Genomic DNA, 18,177 nt, shown 5'->3' on the forward strand with positions numbered 1-18,177 from the left:
AACATGCCTGGGATAAACATATATTCATCCTAAGATAAAATACAGAAAATAGTATAAGGGCAGACTAGATGGACCATGAGGTCTTTTTCTGCCGTCAGACTTCTATGTTTCTATGTTTCTATGAAATTGGGATGCATCACTAAAGGGATCATCAGCAGAAAAAAAGAGGTCCTAATCCTGCTACATAATGTAGGGATTTAGTCAGATCTCATTTGGAGTCCTGTGTCCAGTTCTGGAGGCTCCTAAAAAAATATATTGCATAGATTGAGCAACTCTAGAGATGAGAAATAAAAAAGATACAAAATGAGGAGAGATTGAAGGAACTGAATATGTATAGCCTGGAGGACAGAAGTAAAAAAGATGGGAGCATGATTATATTTATTAAAGATGTGAATAATAGCAATAGCCCTCTCTAAGCCATTTGCAGAGTCAAAATAATGCCCTCAACAATCTGGGTTCTCATTTACCGACCTCAAAGGTGAATCAACCTTGAGCCACTCAGGATCAAACTCCCGGCAGTGGAAATGCAGAGTCAGCCTGCAATACTGCATTCTGACCATCATGGTTCCTACAGTAAGGTTCCAGAACGCAGTATTTTTTAATGTTAAATAATAATCAAGAACACATATAACCTCAAAGTGACAAGAGGGAAGTTCAAAAATAATGTTAGAAATTATTTCAGAGAAAGAGTGGTGGAAGCTTGGAACCAACTCCCAGCAAAGGTAATAGTTTCATTATCATTAACTGAGTTTAAACATGCTTGGAATAAATACATGTCTTTAATCCAATAAACAAGAAAATGAAAATGAAGATAAGTATCACCTGTAGGTTCATCACCAAGGGTTCACCAGTTTATTTTAATGGGCTGCAGTGGCCAAGGCAAGGGCCATCCAGATGCTGATATCATGCACGGGTATATAAAGGAATCTATAAACAATGATAATGGTTGTTTTACCCCCTTCTTTGTAGGACGTCATGCAGAAGATGTTAACTGTTTTTAAAAGAATACCAGAGGGTCATAAACTGATATATAAATCATTAGTAAGTAGACACACATTTAACGTCTCTCATTTCTTCTATGTCTTGTAGGTTAGATATGAACAGATCAGCTCTCTTGAGCAGGAATTTATAAGCTCTTAAGACATAGGTGGGTTTCAGCAAGTTCTGACCAGTTCTGGAGAAATGGTAGTGGAGATTTTGAGTATTTTGGAGAAATGGTAAATGCCACCTTTGAATGGCCCCACCCCCATCTATTCTCTGCCTCCCAGATCCCTTCTGATTGGGATGAAATGAGGATTTTGTAGTATCCATCCCCTGGAATGAGGATGGAATGTAGATTTTGCAGCATCCTTCTCCTGCCATGCCCACCAAGCTATGCCATGCCATGCCATGCCATGCCACACCATGCCCACCAAGCCACACCCACACAGCCAGTAGTTAAAAAAATTGAATCCCACCACTCTCTTAGGAGCATGCTATTATGTTTGAAAAAACTCCCTAATCTTATGTTCCCGGGTCTATTTGACCCGGACTGCAAATTGATCATTTTAGGTACTTATATTTGGTCTTTTTGAAAGCTTTTTTCACCTGGAAACAAGTTTGAACATTTCTGCACACAATGGAATGACAATTGAACTGAAAAAATGAATTCTTATTGGTTTATTTTGCACATAAATGTGCCTCCCCCCCGTTTTTGTGAATTTATTTTAGGTTTATTGATAATTTTGCCTGCAAAATGCATTATATTTTACTAAATTGGTGTGGGACTGGTAGCCTGAACATTTCTGAACATAATGATATGAAACTTGAACTGGAAAAATTGATGCATATTCATTTATTTTGCAAATAAAAGTCTCTCCCAGCCTATTTCAATTGATATAAAAATTATGCTGTTAATTTCAAACTTACATACTTGGTTTTAGTAAAATGGATTTCTTTCATAAGATTAGTTCTCTGGCTACAATGTGCTTGATTTTCAAAAGGATATTCCAAATATTTCTAGCCAAATATATATAAAAAGTGAACATAATGGCACAAAGCAAGGCTGAGGGGGGGGGCCTTTGGGGCAAAAATAAACAAATAAGAATAATTTTTTTCAGTTCATTTATATATTTTTTATGTTCAGGATTGTTCAATTTAGTATATCAAACCTTTTGGGGGAAAATTCCTTAGAGATTTGTAGCCTTAAAAAATATAAATTGACACGAAATTCAGAAAGAATGGGGGGAGGGGCTTTTTGGTCAAAATAAAAATATAAGTCTCAATTTTTCCAGTTCAATTTTCATATCATTACGTTCATAAATGTTTAAAGTAGTTTCCCAGGGGAAAAAGTTTTCAAAAAGACCAAATTCAAGTACCTAAAAAAAAAACATTCTGTTCGGGTCTATATGACCCGAACAGAGTAAACGTGACTTTTTTGTTTTCCCCAGAAAAAAATTAGCCCCCACCCCCACAAATATTTTTATGATGATCAGCATTGTTAAATTGAGTAAATGAATGCCTAAGATTTTAAAGAATATTTTGGATTTGGAGCATAAAAAAATAAAAAGTGAACACGGTTGCAAGCAGCCAAGGGGGGGGGGGGAGGGCTTATTTCCGATTTAAAAAAAACAATAAGAATCATTTCTTTCAGTTCATTTATATTTTTCGTATATTCAGAAATGTTCAAACTACCAATCCCACACCAACTTTAGTAAAATTGAACACATTTTGCAAGCTAAACTATCTATAAATTGAAAAAAAAAATCAGAAAAACGGGGGGGGGGGGTGTCCTACCTTTTATAACCAAATTAAAGCAATATGCATACTTTTTTTCAGTTCAATTTTCATATCATTGTGTGCAGAAATGTTCAGACTACTTTCCAAGTGAAAAAGGTTTTCAAATTGACCAAACATAAGCACTTCAAATGAGGAGTTTTCGGTCCGGGTCAGGGTGACCCAGGAACAGAAGAAGTGTGACTTTTTTTTCCAGCAAGAAACCCCCCACCCCCCAAAAAAATTCTCATAGAGAGCACCCCTGAAATGATGAAAAGTCATGAAATTTCTAGTTTCAGATATGCAGGGAATTTTTTTTACAGGGATTCAAACTTGGCTTCGGGTCACATATGACCCAAACAGAATAGTAGGGAGGAGGGCATCTTTTTGAATATTGTTGGAATAGGGGAAAAAGTCTGGTTTCACTGTAACCTCCCTGTAACTTAGGAGAAAGTCTTAAAATGAGGATGTCAGTAAACGTTTAGAAGAGCTGAACAATCATCTCTCTTTTAAGGAAAACAAAATCACAAAAAGATTTTGTTTGCAAGTCTCAGATTGTTACTTCATGTGTCTTTCATGCTTTATCACTTCATTTGTGAGTAGAAAGACATAGCTTCTATCTGAAGAATCAAATATATAGTTGAAAATGACATATGGTATTGAAGTTATTTGTGATGGTATAGTAATATTGTGAAAGTGTTGGTGATGGCATTGGACCACCTTCGGCTGCATGAATCCCAGTGACCAGTTAGGTCCCACAGAGTCAGCCTTCTCCAGGTCCCGTCAGCCAGACAATGTTGTCTGGCGGGGCCCAGGGGAAGAGCCTTCTCTGTGGTGGCCCCAGCCCTCTGGAATCAGCTACCTCCAGAGATTCACACTGCCCCCACCCTCCCCGCCTTTTGCAAGAGTCTCAAGACTCATTTATGTCAGCAGGCATGGGGCAATTAGATCAAGCCCCTTCCCCTATTTATGAGATGTAATGTGTGGTTATGAATGAGTTGGCTGACTGATTTTAGTATATATGGGATTTTACTAGTAATTTTTAATTAATCAATTTTTTCTCATGTTGTGTTTTGTGTTCTGTGAGCCGCCCCGAGTCTTATTTAGATAAAAATCTAAATAATAATAATAATAATAGTAGTAGTAGTAGTAGTAGTAGTAGTAGTAGTAGTAGTAGTAGTAGTGTGCCGGAGAGGGGTGGCATACAAATCTAATAGATAGATAGATAGATAGATAGATAGATAGATAGATAGATAGATAGATAAATAAATAAATAAAAGTCAGTGATAGTTATCCAAAAAATTCTTTTTCAAGAGGCAACTGGGTTTTTTTGTTCTTACTTGAAGACATTTTGTTTCTTATCCAAGAAATTTCTTCAGATCTAAGATTAACCTTTAGGACAACCACGACCAGGAAATCTGAGAATCTCCACAGACATTTAGAGATAATTATTTTATCAGAATAGAACTGATTCCCTTTGTTTCCTTTGCAGAACGCATTCATCAAACGTGGCCCTTTAGCTAAATTCATAGTAAGTAGCTTTGATGTATCTTCTTCCAGTTCTTTCTTGAATTTCTTCTTGCATCTAAATAAGGATATGTTTTTTGCTTCTGTGCATGTTCAGATGCTTGGTTTTTGTGCAGCGAAGTCTGACAGGAATCTGAGCTTCAGGGGGTAATTTGCATACTCCCGGTGCATGCTGGGAAGAAGCTAAAAGCTCACCGCGAGGCAAAAGAACACCGGGTTTGCTGACCAGGGAAGCAGAGGAACTCACCACCCAGGAATCTGAGCTTCAGGGGGTAATTTGCATACTCCTGGTGCATGCTGGGAAGAAGCTAAAAGCTCTTCGCGAGGCAAAAGAACACCGGGCTTGCTGACCAGGGAAGCAGAGGAAATCACCAACCCAGCAACAAGAGCAGACATGTCACCTCTACACTCTCCCGCACCCACCCTGCAACCTACCACACACATAAAGAACAACACACAGAGAGAGAGAGAAGATACACCAACCATGCACACAGAAGTCACTCCCCGAACAAGCATAGATGAAGACGGAACTGAATCCATGGTGTGCTGCAGTTTGTGCTCCATGTACTCACTCCTCCCCTCAAACCTCCAAAACTTTACCTGCAACAAATGCAAACTCATCCAGCTACTTGAGGAAAAAATCGAAAACCTAGAGAAAAACCTAACAACCCTGAAGCACCAACATCACAATGAGAAAATCCATCAGACTCCCAACAAAACCAACACCCCAGAGGAGCTAAGCCGAATCCACGCCCCAGAAGCAGTAAATAGCTGGACACACATCACCCTAAGACGAAAAAACAAGCCTCCACCAACTCCAACCCTCCTCCTCCCAACCCCACTGCCTACAAGCAACAAATATTCAGTACTCTCGGAACAAGAAAACCTGCAAACAACTGACAAAGAACCACCAAGAACCAAGCACAGCACAACTCCACCAAAAGCCTCAACAACAGAAGCTAACCTCCCTCACCCCAAGCCAGCCAAAAAGAAAAGGAGAGTACTGGTAATTAGAGACTCGATCCTCAGGGGAACTGAGCCTCCCATCTGCAGACCAGACAACCAATCTAGAGAGGTGTGCTGCCTCCCTGGAGCTAAAATCTCTGACATAACTGAAAACCTCACCAAAATACTCAAACCCACGGACTACTACCCACTATTGGTGATTCATGCGGGAACCAACGACACAGGGAAAGACATGAACCAAATTATGAAAGACTATGACCACTTGAGCAACACAATCAGAAAAACAGGTGCTCAGGTTGTTTTTTCTTCCATCCTCCCCACTAGAGGACGACACCCCGCCAGAGAACGCAAAATCCCGCAGATAAATCACTGGCTTAAAGGATGGTGTCGCCATAAGAACTTTGGCTTCCTCGACCATGGCCTGCACTATCTCCAAGAAGGGCTTCTAGCAAGCGACGGGCTACACCTCACTAGAGCGGGGAAGAACCTCCTAGGCAACCGACTAGCCCAACTCATCAGGAGGGCTTTAAACTAGCTCTGAGAGGGGAGGGTGACCAAACTATACGACAAAACACTGAACAAAACAAGGAAGGGGAACAGGACAAGCCTACAAACAAACCTGAGAATAAAAAATTTCTACCTGCAAACAAACACAAACATCTAAAATGCCTGTACACGAATGCACAAAGCTTGGGAAACAAACAGGATGAACTGGAATTATTAATACACGAGGGCCAATACGATCTAATTGGAATCACAGAAGCCTGGTGGGACGAAACACACGCCTGGAACACACAGATAATGGGTTACAACCTCTTCAAGAAGAACAGGTCAAACAAGAAAGGAGGAGGTGTTGCACTATACATCAAAGACCACTACACTGCCACAGAACTACATCCAACCAAAGATGATAACCCCCTAGAAATCATATGGGTCAACATAAAAGAAAAAAAGAGCAACACCACAAATGGAGTATACTACAGACCACCCAATCAAACAGACACAATGGACGACCTCTTCACATGCCAACTAACAGACATATGCAACAAACACAGCACGACAATAATGGGGGACTTCAACTACCCAGACATCAACTGGAAAACTAACTCAGCACCAAGCGGAAAGTCTGCCAAATTTCATTCCAGTCTAGCTGACAACTTTCTAACCCAAAAAGTTAAAACAGGAACCAGAGGGAATGCTATATTAGACCTAATACTAACAAACAGGGAAGAAACAATAGAGGGAACAGAAGAAGAAGGGAAACTGGGAGAGAGCGACCACGTCATCCTCAAATTCAACATAGTGCAATCACTAGCTACTATACCCAACACCACTACAGTCCCAGACTTCAGAAAAGCGGACTTTAACAAGCTCAGAGCGAACCTTGAACAATGCCCCTGGAATGAACTCTTAGAAGGAAAAACCACTCAGGAAGCCTGGGTGATCCTAAAAAACAGCATCATAGACGCCCAAAACAACGCAATCCCCATGAAAAGGAAAAACAGGAAAACCAAAACTAAACCTGCATGGCTAAACAAAGCCCTTGCAGATGACATAAAAGGAAAAAAAGCTAAGTACAAACAATGGAAAGAAGGACTCATAACCAAAGCGGAATATCAGCAAACAGCCAGTTCCTGCAAACAAAAAATAAAAACAGCAAAGACACAATATGAACAACACCTTGCAGCGGAAGTCAAAGACAACAAAAAAAGATTCTTCCAACACATCAACAATAAGAAGAAAATCAAAGAAACAATCGTCACACTAAAAAACGAAGAGGGTAGAGAAATCACAGACAGCAATGACCAAGCACAGCTACTCAACGCCTACTTTGCATCAGTCTTCACACAAAAGGGAACCTCCCTCCAACCAATCTGCAATTTAACTGCAACAAACTGCCCCAGAACCGAACTCAACATAGACAAAAGCACAGTGAGGGACTACCTGAGGGAACTCAATCACCAGGGCCAGACAGACTTCACCCCAAAGTCCTAAAAGAATTGGCAGACACCATAGCGGAACCACTCCTCCTCATCTACCAAATATCCTGGATCACTGGAGACCTACCGGAAGACTGGAAGCGAGCTGACGTAGTCCCCATCCACAAAAAAGGCAAAAAGACTGACCCAGGTAACTACAGACCAATCAGTCTGACCTCTATACCTGGAAAAATACTGGAGAAAATAATCAAAAAACAACTTACCCACTTTCTAGAAACAAACAAGATCATATCTAATAGCCAGCACGGATTCATCAGAAACAAATCATGCCAAACCAATCTCATATCATTTTTCAACACCATAACCAAGTCAGTTGACCAACGCAACTCAGTGGACCTCATATACTTGGATTTCAGTAAGGCTTTCGATAAAGTCGACCACAATCTCCTAATCCACAAACTAGAAAAAAATGGAGTAGATTACTACACATGTAGATGGATAAACAGTTGGCTGATCAACCGCACCCAACGAGTTGTCCTCAACGGCACCAAATCCACATGGAAAAAAGTAGACAGTGGAGTACCACAGGGCTCTGTCCTGGGTCCTGTACTCTTTAACATCTTCATCAACGACCTGGACGAGGGAATAAAAGGGGAACTAATAAAATTTGCAGATGACACCAAGCTGGCGGGGGTAGCCAACACCCTTGAGGACAGGCTCAGAGTACAAGAAGACCTAGACAGACTATCACAGTGGGCCCATACCAACAAAATGAGGTTCAACACCGACAAATGCAGAGTCCTCCACCTCAGCAAAAAGAACCCTAGACATACATACAGCCTGGGAGATACCCCACTCAGCAGTAGTGACTGTGAAAGAGATCTTGGAGTCTTGGTGGACAATCAACTAAACATGAGTCAGCAATGTGCAGCAGCAGCCAAAAAAGCCAACTCAATCCTAAGCTGCATCAACAGAGGAATACGCTCCAAGACCAGGGAAGTACTAATACCACTCTACTATGCCCTGGTCAGACCCCACCTGGAGTACTGCATCCAATTTTGGTCACCTCACTACAAAAAAGACATCGAAACTCTGGAGAAGGTGCAAAAAAGAACAACCAAAATGATTAGGGGACTCGAAACCAAGACTTACGAAGAGAGATTGAGAGAACTGGGCATGGACAGCCTAGAAAAAAGAAGGTCTAGAGGGGACATGATAGCAGTTTACAGATACTTGAGGGGTTGCCACGGTGAGGAGGGGGTCTCTTTATTCCCCAGGGCACCAGAGGGCCGGACGAGGAACAATGGTTGGAAGCTGACCAAGGAGAGATTCAACCTGGAAATAAGGAAGAACTTCCTGACGGTCAGAGCGATCAACCAATGGAACTGCCTGCCAGGGGAGGTGGTGAACTCCCCAACTCTGGACACCTTCAAGAGGAGATTGGACTTCCATTTGGCTGGGGTGCTGTAGGGTTTCCTGCTCAGGCAGGGGGTTGGACTCGATGACCTAACAGTCCCTTTCAACTCTATTAATAAAATAAAAATAAATAAAAAATAAAAACAGTGAAATGAAGTCTGACAACAACCAATAGAATATATGTTCTTGCACAGGAAGCTCAAATTCAAAGCCCAAGAGAAGGTATAAAAAGTACCTAATATTAGCTGCCCAGAACCACAAACCCATGAAGTTCTGTCTGCTTCATCAGTAAGTGATCATTCTAACCAGCCTCCATGTTTCCAGTGCCTTTCTCCTGGTTTGGAATTGAACCAGATGGATATTTCTTCCAGTACAATGTAACATCATCAATTTGTGTTCTGTCGAGCTCTCTGATAGAATCCTCCCACAAATGCACAGAGACAATTTCACACACACACACACAAACACACGTTTGAAACTTCAACATAAAGTTCTTTATAATGAAAATTCACTTAAACCAAGCCCTCTTTTGGTATAGCAAAGAGCACTGGTCTCCAAATAAACTGGTAATTGGTACAAGTCCCTTATCAGTTCTGTGCTACTTAGATTGCAGCTGTGAGGTAATTCAGTCCTTCTTTTTTCACAAAGTGAAACACATTTTGCCTTGGTTTAGTTTCACAACGGGGAAAAATCAGCACACAAAAAGTCAGTAAAGCAGTCACAAAACACGATCAGATAATCCTCCACAATGGCCAAATCCACAGGCTGCTCTTTATAGCAGCATTACTAATTACCACAGCCCCACCCAATCACAGGTGGCCTCATTTTCTTTGATAATACTCTCTCAGTTGTTGTTGCCTATGCATCGCTCTCTGCATGCGTGGCTGTATCATTAACTCTTGTTCTGAATCCAAGGAGGAGCTAGATAATTGATCTCCTTCTGAGCTGTCTGCCACACTCTCCTCTTCCCTGTCACTCATGTCTTCTTGGTCAGAGGAGCCTTCATCGTCAGATTCCACCGGGGGGCAAAACAGGCCTGCAGCATGTGGATATCTCCCCCACATCCACAGTCCTTGGGGCAGGAGCTGGGCCAGAGCTAACCACAACAATTTGCCTGGTTTAGGTGATAAAACATCTGCAAGCAAATAAGCGAGACAAGAGAGCACCAAAGACCCCTCATTTCAACTCTGAGCTATAAATATCCCCCCCCCTTCATATTGTGGTGGTGTGAAAGGAAAAGCATTGAAAAGAGAAAGAAAAGTACAAGGGGCCTCATAGTACTATTAACTCTGTTTGGTCTCAAATCACTTCTTGACGTAATAAGTCGGTGTATGCTTGCTATCTGTAGAGTGAAGAAATATAAGGTATATGAGATGGCAAAAACAACATGGTTGGAAAAGCCACACATGTTCTCATGTGAGAATTGAACTGATACCCTTTGTTTCCCTTGTAGAAGGACCTGAGTGAGGAACAAACTTTGGAAATTATTGTAAGTAGCTCTTTGACCAGCCTATTTGCCGATGACTCTAAAGTGTGCAATAGGGTTGATATTCCTGGAGGCATCTGTAATATGGCAAATGATTTAGCTTTACTAAGTAAGTGGTCAAAGCAATGGAAACTGAAGTTTAATGTTTCCAAATGTAAAATAATACACTTGGGCAAAAGGAATCCTCAATCTGAGTATTGTATTGGCAGCTCTGTGTTAGCAAAAACTTCAGAAGAGAAGGATTTATGGGTAGTGATTTCAGACAGTCTCAAAATGGGTGAACAGTGCAGTCAGGCAGTAGGGAAAGCAAGTAGAATGCTTGGCTGCATAGCTACAGGTAGAACAAGTAGGAAGAGGGAGATTATGATCCCACTGTATAGAGTGCTGGTGAGACCACATTTGGAATACTGTGTTCAGTTCTGGAGACCTCGCCTACAAAAAGATATTGATAAAATTGAATGGGTCCAAAGATGGGCTACAAAAATGGTGGAAGGTCTTAAACATAAAACGTATCAGGAAAGACTTAATGAACTCAATCTATATAGTCTGGAGGACAGAAGGGAAAGGGGGAACATGATCAAAACATTTAAATATGTTAAAGGGTTAAATAAGGTTCAGGAGTTTTAATAGGAAAGTGAACACAGGAACAAGGGGGCACAATCTGAGGTTAGTTGGGGGAAAGATTAGAAGTAACGTGAGAAAATATTATTTTACTGAAAGAGTAGTAAATGCTTGGAACAAACTTCCAGCAGACATGTTGGTAAATTTACAGTAACTGAATGGATAAACATTCATCCATTCTAAAATAAAATACAGGAAATAGTATAAGGGCAGACTAGATGGACCATTAGGTTTTGTCTGCCATCAATCTTCTATGTTCCTTTGTTGCTATGTTTCTATCTTCTCCCTTTTCCATGTTAAATATTTTTACTGTAGGTGATCAAGCAATCCTTTACAGATTCCTATTTTATATTCTACCTCACCTAAATTTAGCAGATAAATACAATGGAAGATAGCTATCCTATTGTATGAAATCTATGATCCTCATCCCATTCTTGGGGGGGAAAAATGCCCATGTCCAACAGTTCCCAAAGTTTGATGGGTCGGGGTGTTTTGAATGGTACAAATAAGGGTTTGGGGGCAATTGGAAGGAGGAAGTTGATGTTATTGTGGGATTTCATCAGCCCCTTTTTCTTCATATGGCTTCACCGAAAATCAAGAAGAATGCATCTAGGTGGAGACATAAATCTTCATATTTAATAATGACTATCAGGTGGACTATGAGGTGGAGTGGCTCTAGTGAACTGGTAGTGGGACCCACCATGATGTAATGCTGGTAATTAGTGTTGGGCAAACCCAATAAAGTTTGTGTTCGGCGAGTTCGGACGAACTTGGCGGCGGAGTTCGGGTAAGTTCGCTGAACCCGAACCTGAACCCGAACACTTCTGGCCCTGCCCTCCCGTCTTCCAGAAATAAAGCCATGGTCCAGGAAGGAGACTCTGTGATGTCAAAGCCCCACCCCCGGAATCCCATCGTGGGATTCCCCACCTCCTTTTGCTTGCAGTGCCATTCCCGAGGTGGGGAAATTTTGGACTCGGAGGTGGTGCAGCTCTCCCCCCACTGTTGTGCCCATTGCCCAGAGCAGCCTGTGGCCGCCTGTCTCCTTTCATTTTTACAGAAAAGGTGTGGCTGCAGGCTGCCCTGGGCAATGGGCACAACAGGGGGGAAGAGCTGCGCCGAATATTCTTAATTCAAAATTGGGTTTGTTTGTTTTTAGATTAAGTCCCTGTTATGATAAGAAAGGTGTGTTTTCTAAGTGGAGGGAAGCAGCAAGATGGTTCTGATGGCAGGGATAGAGAGGGCCTGGGTGTCTTTATGTCAGAATAGAATTTGATATGCTTGTTTCCTTTCTAGAATACTTTGAATGCAGAAGAAATTGGGAAATTAATGGTAAGTACTGTAGGTCTTTCTTCACTTTTTGCCTATTCTGGCATGCAGTGGAGCCCACCTTTTGTGATTCTATCCCTTCCAGAAAGCATGTTCACAATATCCAGAGCATGAACAGACCATTTGGGGTCAAAAAAAAGGGTGGGTTCAACTTACCTTCCCTACAACTATCACGACGGAAGTGTGTCACGTCGCACAAAACACCTGGAAATGACATGCAAACACCAAACTGTGCATCCAAACTCGATTACAAAAAATATGACTTCAGTAACAGAGTGGTTAATGTGTGGAATACACACATTGTATGCTTTGGTTTCTTTCCCAAATCCCCAAAACGTTAACCTTAGGCTGTCTACTGTTGACCTCACCTTATCTCTAAGAGATCTATGTGCATAAGTGTACCAGCGTGCCTACCATCCCTGTCCTAATGTACCATTTTATTTTTATTCCTATTCATTTCATGTATTCAAATAATGTTTATACTTATATGTGCTATCTAAAATGTGTTTGACAAAATAAATAAATATATAAATAATAAAAATACAGAATGAAACGATTCACATATATGTTATCAAAGATGGCAATGATGCCATACTTGGAGAAATCATGTGTGATGTCTTTTCAAAATAAAAGTAATATCTTTGGTTTCCCTTATAGACTATGATTACAGATCAAGTTGATATTTCTGAGTTGATAGTAAGTAGATTTTATTCATTATCTGTCCTTCCGTTGGGTGATATTATTCCTGCGTGCTTTGTGTTATTTCACACCTTCCAGAATGCATATTACAAAATACAGAGTTGGAAGGGATCTTGTAGGTCATCCAATCCAACCCCATTGCCCAAGCAGATCCTACACCATTTTTGACAGGTGACAGTCCAGTCTCTTCTTGAAAGCTTCGAGTGATGAAGCTCCCTCAACTTCTAAAAGCAAGCTGTTCCACTAGTTGATTGTTCTCACTGTCAGAAAATCTCTCCTTATTTACTACATTGAATCTCCCCTTGACCGGTTTCTAGCCATTATTCCTTGTCTGGTGTTCAGGTGCTTTGGAGAATAGGTTGTCCCCTCCTCTCTGTGGCAGCCCCTCAAATATTGGAACAATGCTATAATGTCTTCCTCTTCACTAGACTAGTCATGCCCAGTTCCTGCAATTGTTCATCTTATGATTTAGCCTCCAGTTCCCTAATCATCCTAGTTGCTCTCCTCTGCACATTTTCTAGAGTCTCAACATCTTTTGTTGTAGTGCGGTGATCAAAACTGGTTGCTCTTTAGAGACCCCAGAACAGAAACTGAACAGGCAGGACCAAAATATTTCATCTCTTTCAACTTTCCTTTTTAAAGCAACTTCAAATATCTATTGTACGCCTTAAATCAACATCAACTCCCAAACTGGAGTGATGGTACCCCTGGGTACCAAGTAGCAAAGGAAGAAACTTATGTTTTGCAACTGTCCCAAAGTGACATTTTTTTGGGTGGAGAGGGCTTCTTCAAAGTTTCTTTTTCCTGCTTGTGGTTTTTCTCTTTGCAAAATGGCAAATTGTTTGTTATTTTTTTTATTTTACTTATTTATTTTCTCCAATACACAATGAGGGTTTTAGTGGGTATATATCTATATACACTGTTCTGTCTGGGTCCCCCCAGATGCCAACACCAACCAAAAAGAGTAGCCAGACACACTGGTAAGAAGCAAAGGCAGTTTATATAATTCAAAGCAAACACATGATGTAAAGTAAAATACATGATGAAGGTTATAGAGGAGATACTCATAGTAAAATATATCTAAGAAATAATAAAAAAGAAGATATAGTAATAGAACATATCAATGAAAGAATAGAAGAAGAGATATAGGAATAGAAGAAAGGTATAGGAGATATAGGAGAGCAATAGGAGAAGGGACGGAAGGCACTCTAATGCACTTGTACTCGCCCCTTACTGACCTCTTAGGAATCTGGACAGGTCAACCGTAGATAATCTAAGGGTAAAGTGTTGGGGGTTTGGGGATGACCCTATGGACTCCGGTAATGAGTTCCACGCTTCGACAACTCGGTTACTGAAGTCATATTTTTTACAGTCAAGTTTGGAGCGGTTAATATTAAATTTAAATCTGTTGTGCGCTATTGTGTTGTTGTGGTTGAAGCTGAAGTAGTCGCCGACAGGCAGGACGTTGCACCATATGATCTTGTGGGCAATACTTAGATCTTGTTTAAGGTGTCTTAGTTCTAAACTTTCTAGGCCCAGGATTGAAAGTCTAGTCTCATAGGGTATTCTATTTCGAGTGGAGGAGTGAAGGGCTCTTCTGGTGAAGTACCTTTGGACATTTTCAAGGATGTTAATGTCTGAGGTGCGATATGGGTTCCAAACAGATGAGCTGTATTCGAGGATGGGTCTGGCAAAAGTTTTGTAAGCTCTGGTAAGTAGTGTGAGATTGCCAGATCAGAAGCTACGTAGGATTAGGTTTACAACTCTTGAAGCCTTCTTGGCTATATTGTTGCAATGGGCTTTGGCACTTAAATCTTTTGTTATTAGTATACCAAGGTCTTTAACCGAGTGGGGATTATCTGTGATCATTTGATTATTCAGTTTGTATTTGGAGTTCAGATTCTTCTTCCCAATGTGTAGGACAGAGTATTTGCTAGTTGAGATTTGGAGTTGCCATGTGTTAGACCAGTCAGAAACAGTGTCAAGGTCTTTTTGGAGAGTAGTTGTGTTATCGGTGGTGTTGAAGAGTTTTACATTGTCGGCGAAGAGGACACAGTTGCTTGTGATGTAATCGCAAAGGTCATTGATGTAGAGAATGAAGAGTGTTGGTCCCAGTACACTACCTTGGGGAACACCGCTTTTAACTGGGACAGGGGTGGATATGGTGCTTCCTATTTTTACTACTTGTTGTCTGTTTGACAGGAATGCTGTAATCCAGCTATGGAGGGATCCTGAGATGCCATAGGATTTGAGTTTTAGAAGTAGTTTATCGTGGACCACTGAATCAAAGGCTTTGCAGAAGTCAATATAAATTGCATCTGTAGATTTCCCTTGATCTAGATAAGTTGTCCATATATTTTTGCAGTGGAGGAGCTGCAGGTTGCAGGATAGTTTTTTTCTGAAACCAAATGGTTTGTTAGAGAGCAAATTATTAGTTTCTAGATGGAGAGTAATTGATTTGTTTATAATTGATTCCATGACTTTGCACGGGACGCAGCATAATGAAATTGGTCTGTAGTTATCTACAAAAGAGGGGTCTCAATGAGTTCGTAGTTCGCTTTTTTGAAATTGAATTTTGGTGTTGTATTATTTTGGTGGTTCATAGTGTGGCATAAGTTGAGACTGAAGTTTATCATGCTGTTGTCGCTGTTGGAAAATGGTTCTGTTATTTGTAAGCCATATATTGTACTTTTGCTGTTGAAGAAGATGAGATCCAGACAGTTATCAAGTCTGGTATTGTTAGTTACTAGTTGGTCGAGTCCCAGATAGGTGATGGTATTATATATAGTAGAATGGATGGGTTCCGTGCTGCATTCATTTAAGGACCAGTTAATGTGTGGTAGGTTGAGGTCTCCGAGGAAGATAATGGGGTATGGGCAGTTGGTTGCCCACGTTAGTAATCTGGATAATTTGTTAGCATGTTTGATGTCGTAGTCCGGGGCTCTGTAGCAGAGTAAGAAGCGAATTGTGGTATTTAGATATAAATCACAGACAATAGTTTCAGATACCAATAAATCCTGTGCAACTTTAAGGATTTTTAGGTTCAGCAATTTTTTGTAGAATATAGCTACTCTGCCTTCTCTGCGGGGTTCATGGTCTGAGCGGAAAATATGGTAGTTTTTCGATGTGATAATAGAGTCTGGGTAGGAAGCATTTAGCCATGTTTCACATATAAAAATTATATCTAAGTTGGAGGTGTCAAGTAGAAGGAGGAATTCAGATATCTTGTTGACTAAACTTCTAGCATTTAATAGTTTACATTTGAGATTGGTCTTGTGTTGGGGATTGGTTTTGAAGTGGTTAGAGGAAGTAAAGTGGCATGCTTTCCTATTCTTGGTTTGAGGTGGTAGGGTTGTCCATTTGTTGTTGTGGGATGGTGGTCTGGCAGGTGTCAGTTTGATGTTGTGAGATGGTAGGTTGAAAGTTAGACCAGAAGATGTGGGGAGAATTATGGGTTTTGGGTTTGATGCTTTCTGTGCGGTAATCTATGTAAAGGTTTGTTTCACCAAGTTCATAGCATCGCTTGAGTTCTGCCCGTAGTTCGCGAGAGCGAATACGTTGGAGGAGAGAAAGATCTGGTCTGGATCTGAGTTTGTTGAAGGACTTGTTATTTCTGGCAATGTCGTTAATGGTCTTCATGAATTGCTGTTTTATTTGTTCATTTTTGCATACTACTTTGCAGAAGCGGAGCGCTATTGAGCCATCGTTATACTTGTGCTCAGGTCCAATTCTGGTAACTTCCAAAATGTTTTCTTGGGCGATTGTTTGTGCATGTGAGTGATGGAGGTGGATGATATTTCTTCTTCTTCTTTTTTTTGTTGAAAAAAGTTTATTAGGTATTTACAGTAAAATCACACAACAGCAATACATATAATACAACAATACATACACAACGATTCAGATAGAGAAAAAAGAGAAAGTAAGTAAAAAGAAAGAAAGTAAGAAAGAGAAAATAAAGCCCTCAGCTTTATATATTACATATTTGATATCGTTATTTACAATTGAACTACTCTAAGAGTAGTGAATTTGGTGTGCAGCTTAAGTCTGATCCATGAAGGAAAATCTTCCTTTTGCTACTTTGTTATACATTGGTTACATAAGTACATTTCCAATTCTTCATATCATTTTGTCAATCATATATCCTTCCTGTTTCAATGGTATAATGGTGCTATGGTATATTGATGTAGTATTTAAGTTTATTTCTTTTGAATTTAGTATTGGGGTTCCTAATTTTGACTTAGATTAGTTAAATTTTTATTCTAATTTGTTTTTGGCAACCCAGATATACCACCTGTCCCAGCTCTTATGGAAGTCTTCCATGTCCTTATTTTGCAATTCATAGGTCAATTTTGTCATTTCAACTACCTGGTACACTTTAGTTATCACATTGTAGATTGTGGGTGTGAGTTCCTCCTTCCAACTTTGAGCATACGTAATTCTGGCCGCTGTTGTGATATGCAATATCACATGTCTGTCATGTTTTGTAAAGTTTTGCCTGAATATACCCAATAAGAAAAGTTCTGGTCTTATGTTTATTTCCTTCCTTATAATTCCTTCAATCATGTTTCTAATTTTCCCCCAAAATTGCTTGACTGATGGACATGTCCACCACATATGGTAATAGGTGCCTGGTTTTTCTCGGCACTTCCAGCAGATGGGGGAGAGTTTTGGATACATTTTAGACAGACGGGCTGGGGGAAGGTGCCATCTGTAGAACATCTTGTATATATTCTCCTTGTATGGGATTGAAAGTGTTATTTTGTCATTATTTACCCAAATTTTTTCCCATTCTGGTAAATTTATCGTATAACCGAAATTTTGCCCCCAGGCTATCATGTTACCTTTTACTTCCTCCTCGGCAAGTTCCTGATAGAGCAAATATTTGTATATTTTAGAAATTTGTTTATCGTCTGTGCCCAATAAAATTTTATCAAATGCGCCAATTTTTTTGAATCCTTGCCTTTCTCTATCCTCTTTATATTTAGATCTAATTTGGTAGTATTGGATCCAATCCATTTTGATCCCTTTGTCCTGCAGATCTGATTTGGAGATTAGTATATCATTTTCATTTAATAATTGGGCATATGTTATCTTATTTTTTAGAATCATTGTTTTAGGATAGGTTATGGCCTCGTTTGGTGAGAGCCATCTTGGAGTCTGCAAATATTGAGACTTTTGCACTGACTGCCACGTTTCTATTAAACTTTTTCTCATGAAATGTTGCTTAAAATGTGTAAGTAGTTTGCCCTTTTTCCCAATTAAATATGAGTGCCATCTGAATTCAAGGTTATAGCCTTCCAGGGCTAGTGTTCTTTTGTCCCTCAAGATGATCCATTCTCTTATCCAATTCAGTGATGCGGCTCTGTAATATAGTTTCCAGTCCGGAACTTCCATCCCTCCTCTGCTCCTGTGGTCTTGTAGATGTTTGTATTTTAATCTGGC

The sequence above is a fragment of the Erythrolamprus reginae genome, chromosome 2, assembly GCF_031021105.1.
Source record: "Erythrolamprus reginae isolate rEryReg1 chromosome 2, rEryReg1.hap1, whole genome shotgun sequence".
Lineage (NCBI taxonomy): Eukaryota > Metazoa > Chordata > Lepidosauria > Squamata > Dipsadidae > Erythrolamprus > Erythrolamprus reginae.